We start from the raw sequence: 5,488 nt of genomic DNA on the forward strand, positions 1-5,488 counted from the left end.
GACTAAAACACCAAGTCGAAGATTCATGCCACTCCATTTACTCCATCCAAGAATTCCTGAACACCAAAGACACGAAGATAGAAGAGGATGGAATAATGTTGTCCTTTGACATAACAGCCCTGTTCACATCCATTAACATCAACGTGGCCAAAGAAAACTGAAGACACTACTCGAAGAACTAAAGACGAAAACACAGAACCAACTTCAGCAGCAAAGATAACACTGTCAACCTCGTGGAAGTGTGCCTTACCACCCACTTCATATTCAGTAACAAGCCCTACAAACAAATCAACGAAACGCCCATGAAACACTTCTGTCATCAAAAAATGAAACAAATTAGAGGAAACCTACAACACCACCAACAATCTCCTTACTGGCATAAAATTCACAAAAGAGGAGAACAATAACAAAGTGCCATTTCTGGATGTCACAGTAGACCGAACAATCAATGATAAATTCAAAACAGCCTCTATAGGAAAACAGCGCACGCGAACCAAGTACTTAGCTACAGAAGTAATCATCCCTACACATACAAACAAATCTGAACGAGGGCACTATTTCAACGAAACACGACGCAGTGCAGCACCCAGTAACTGCACAGCGCTTTTAAGGAGAATGGATAGCCAAGCAACACACTGAAAATTGCTTCCCTGACCGCGAATTGAACCCGGGCCGCAGCGGTGAAAGCACCGAATCCTAACCACTAGACCACCAGGGAGACAGAGGCAAAGGTTGACAGCTCTCCTGAAAATTGCTTCCCTGCCCGGAAGGCGAACCCGGGTCATGAAGTTGGAAGGCTAACACCAATGTCATTTCGTGAATCCATTGCTCCCGATGCGGTCTCTTCTACATTGGGGAGACTGGAGCCCCGCCGCAGAGTCAAGTCACAGCGTTTGAGGGAACATCTCCAGGACATCCGCAACAATCAACCCCAGCGCCCTGTGGCCCAACATTTCAACCTCCCCTTCCCACTCTGCCGGGGACATGCATGTCCTGGGCCTCCTCCATCGCCGCTCCCTCCCCACCCGATGCCTGGAGGAAGAACGTCCCAACTTCTGCCTCGGATACATTCATCCCCAGAGCATCAATGTGGTCTGCACCAGTTTCCTCATTTCCCCTCCCCCCACCTTACCTCAGTTCCAACCTTCCAGCTAAGCGCTGTCCTCATGACCTGTCCTCCCTGCCAATCTCCCTCCCCATCTATCCGCTCCACCCTCCTCTCTGATCTGTCACCTCCAACCCCACCCCCATTCACCTATTGTACTTTTTGCTACCTTCGGCCCAGCACACCCCACCCCCAATTTATCTCTCCACCCTGGAGGTGTCCTGCCTCTATTCCTGATGAAGGGCTTTTGCCCGAAACATCGACTTTCCTGATCGTCGGAAGCTGTCTGACCTGCTGTGCTTTTCCAGCACCACTCTGATCTAAACTCTGGTTTCCAGCATCTGCAGTCCTCACTTTTGCCTACCCAATAAACCCAGTGTGCCGATTTCACATCAACAAACTGACACAAGCAGACACAACGTCTGCAGAAACCCTAGCCACATTACTTTACATTAAAGACTTCTGGGAAATGATGTCCAGACAACTCAACCCTCTCAGCATCATGGTAGCCCACAAACCGCCCAACACAGTTAAACAGCCTCTAATGAACCTGAAATACCCGATACAAACAAGCAGCAAACGAATGTTATTTACAAAATACCATACAAGGAAATATATACATGAACTCTGCCGCACAGTTCTCTGTAGCAAGAAATGCTATGATGAGAAAAGGAAGATTTTTTTTAGCCAAAACGAATCGGCACTGACTGGACAGCCATTTAAAATCAACGCTGTCAGCCCAGGATGGAAGACCCGAAGGGATGTACAGTTTTCTTATTTCCTGAAGATTTATAAAGCTGAGACTGGGTTTTGGAGTTTGTTCCCTTTCCACTCCCAAGAGCAGCAGTGTTGGGGCGGTGAGTTGGGGAAAGTGAAATGTGCCCATGAGCAGCGTGTGGGACTTTTTCACCTTCCCCTCCTCTGACAGCGCTATGACTTGACTCTGATGTTCTCAGGGACACTTACTGACGCGACACAGTGAAAAGAGTCTCATTCCCGCAGATCAGGAATTCAAACCGTATGCCAGCTTCAGGACAATGAGAAAGATTAATTGGGGTATGTGAAGAAGCTGTGAGCCGCATTTCAAACAGGTAGGTGGAGTCAGATGCGTCATCCATTGCGCCCCCGGCACTGTGCGGACCTGACGCCGCCATGCTGCAGAGTTCTGACGTTAACACGGACATGCGCAGCAATGGGAACATTCACAAGAGGAACAGCCAAAGATAATCACCGTCACTGCTTCCCTTCCATAGTCCCAACTTTGTGAAGCAATATCTTTCACTGGCAAATAAAACACCTTTGTCCTCAGGTGCCTGCTTAACTTCGATTACGACTTCACGCCCCTCACTGTTCGATCTCATTTCCAAACTCTTGGCTCATCGCCTCAATAGCAGCTCTGTGGGTATCTGCTTGTTCCACCCTGACAGGCAGTGGGCTACAGATTCCCGAGCAGTCCCAGTGTAACTGAAATACTTCAACCGCTCCAATGATTTGCATCTTTAAAAAAACCGTGGAGCAATCTCCCTTTCTTTTTGACGTCGTTTCTCAACTGTAGTCGGCAGGGTTCACACCTGCGTGGGGAAACCGCAATGGATTTCATGTCCATCGCATTCACCACTCGGCCCACCAATACAGAACCACACTGACAGCTTCATTTCCCAGGACTCTCTGCCTGTGGAGCTGAGAAAGTGTGAATCCTTGCAGAGTTTGTTTGAATTCAATCACTTCTCAGGTTTCGAAAGGGTTAAATATCTGCAAATGGCGAGTCTGCGTGTTTCATCCCGGTAGATGAAATGGACGTTCAGTTAAAAACAAAAACAGAAATTGCAGGTCAGGCAGCATCTGTGGAAAGAGAATCAGAGACAACATTTCAGAACTCGTTTTTTTCCTCATCCAGGTCCAGCCAAACCTGCTGAGTTTCTCCAGCAGTTTCGCTTTCTGTCTCGGATTCCCAGCATCCGCAGTCATTTAAGTTAGAAATTCAATCAATTCAGAAACCCCTTTGTGCTACCTCAGTGGAATAGATTTCCGTTTGGGAAACATTTTCCTGACACCATTAAAAACGTGCACTTTCGCAGGCAAGAAAGCGTTAGGAGCGAGAACAAGGAACACGCCGTCCCTGGGTGGTCTCGAACCACCAACCTTTCGGTTAACAGCCGAACGCGCTGACCAATTGCGCCACAGAGACAGGTGCAAGAGTTGCTTGCACAGTGTCTTTGAGGAACCTACTAATAAATTCATAATTCAACCCGCCCCGCCCAAAATTACCATTGTCTTCTATCAGTTTTACTTTCCATAATAAAGCCTTGGACATTCATTCTGGAGACATGGGGACAGCCTGATCCCACCATCTGCAGGTACATCCATGTCACGAGGAACGAGCTCTCCACCACCGGGGCCATCGCCCTCCGAGCCTTTCAGTGTTTTGCCTCTTCCTGAATTTTCTCATTGGCGCCGAGCCGAGAAGGGGTTTGAATTCCTGATGTGCAGAGAATTCTTTCAATGTCTCGGGTCAGTTCAGGTCCCGAGAATATCAGAGTCAATCAGCCTCTTAAACAAGGGGATGGTGTCTGGACTGTCTCTGCTCAGACCGTCAGTTCATCCTTCATTCTCCTCTAATTCCACTTCCCAAAGAGTTTCGAAAGATTCACAAAGCTGGAGACTGGGATTTCTGTTTTACTTCCTGAACATTTTTCCACCTGCTAACTGACGATATTTTGACAAAACCTCTTCCCCATTGTAACATTTGCATCATGTCCAGGGATGAGCAATTTCCAATCCCAAGTTTGGGAATGTTCTCTTTAGAGCAAAGAAGGTTAACTGGAGATTTCCAGGGGCTGTTGGCAATGATGGGAGAAGACGTGGTGTGAGTGGGCAGGTTAATGATCAGAAGAACCTATTGCCACTGACTAGGGTCAGTTACCAGAGGACAGAGATTGAAGTTCTTTAATGGAAAGCAGCATTTGTGTCGAACAAACACAGCGAATACTGCAGAAAGCCAACGGGTCGAGCAGCATCCGTGGAAAGGGAAACAGAGCCGACGTTTTGAGTGTGCTACGGTTTTTGTTCAGAACTCAGTCTTTTGCCTCTTCCCGAAGTTGGTCCAGGTCTGTGTCTCAATTGGCAAACACATGGCAAGTGCATTTCCTCAATGTGAAGTGATAGCCTTTGCTGTTTAAAAAAAAGCAGTGCATTGTTAAAATGATTATATATTGGAATGTGGAGAAAGTGAGGACTAGAGGTGAAAGTCGAAAAATGTGGCACTGGAAAAGCACAACAGGTCAGGCAGCATCTGAGGAACAGGACAGTGAACGTTTCGGGCACAAGCCCTTCATCAGGAATGATGTATGGATGTACTAAGGGCTCTCAGAGTCCCTCCACACCAGTCAATGCCGGCTGTCGGGCAGATGCAGCAGGCAATGAGCAAGGCAAGTGGTTTATTACGAAGAGGAATTGAGTTCAGAAGTGGGGTCATTGAACATATTCAAGGCGAAGTTCATCTGAGTTTTGAACAACAAAGAATTGGATGCTTATAGGGGGAGGTAAGAAAATGGTTTTAAGACCAGTACAGATCAGTCACAGAGTCAGACAGTACTGAACAGACCCTTCATCCAACTAGTCCATGCTGAGTATGTTCTCAAACTAAACTCGTCCCACCTACCAGTGTTTGGCCCATAACCCTTCCAACCTTTCGTATTCATGTACTTATCCAAATGTCTTTTGAACGTCGTAACTGTACGTGTATAAAATCATGAGGGGCATGGATAGGATAAATAGACAAAGTCGTTTCCTGGGGTGGGGGTGTCCAGAAGGAGAGGGCATGGGTTTCGCGTTAGAGGGGAAAGATACAAAAGAGATCTAAGGGGCAACTTTTTGACGCAGAGAATGGTACGTTTATTGAATGATCTGCCAGAGGAAGTGTTGAAGGCTAGTACGATTGAAACATTTAAAAGGCATTTGGGTAGGTCTATGAATAGGAAGGGTTTCGAGTGATATGGGGCCGTGTGCTGTCAGGTAGGACTAGATTGGGTTGTGATAGTTGGTCAGCATGGACAAGTTGGACCAAACAGTCTGTTTCTATGCTGTACATCTCTACCTCAATGTTCAACATGCGCAGTGACCTGGCCTCCACAGTTTTCTGTGACAATGAATTCCATAGATTCACCACTCTCTGGCTAAAGAAGTTTCTCCTAATCTCCATTCTCCCTTTATGCTAAGGCTATGCCCATGGGTATTAGTCTCTCCTCCCAATGAAAACATCTTCCCAATGTCCACTCTGTCCAGGCCGTTCAATGTTCTGTACGTTTCAGTTAGATCTCCCTTGAATGTGGGCCTGTTAATCAGCATGAATCAAACCCTTCAGGATGAGGACATCCGTGATTA

The 5,488-nt window shown here is 47.0% G+C and overlaps 2 non-coding genes across 2 annotated transcripts; both read right to left on the minus strand.

Moving 5' to 3' along the window:
• Positions 1–646: 646 nt before the first annotated feature.
• On the minus strand, positions 647–718 carry trnae-uuc (transfer RNA glutamic acid (anticodon UUC)). Its single transcript has one exon. It is a non-coding gene; the product is annotated as a tRNA-Glu (tRNA).
• Positions 719–3,219: 2,501 nt separating this feature from the next.
• On the minus strand, positions 3,220–3,293 carry trnan-guu (transfer RNA asparagine (anticodon GUU)). The gene has a single exon. It is a non-coding gene; the product is annotated as a tRNA-Asn (tRNA).
• Positions 3,294–5,488: the final 2,195 nt, after the last annotated feature.

The sequence above is a fragment of the Chiloscyllium punctatum genome, chromosome 36 (genome assembly GCF_047496795.1).
Source record: "Chiloscyllium punctatum isolate Juve2018m chromosome 36, sChiPun1.3, whole genome shotgun sequence".
Lineage (NCBI taxonomy): Eukaryota > Metazoa > Chordata > Chondrichthyes > Orectolobiformes > Hemiscylliidae > Chiloscyllium > Chiloscyllium punctatum.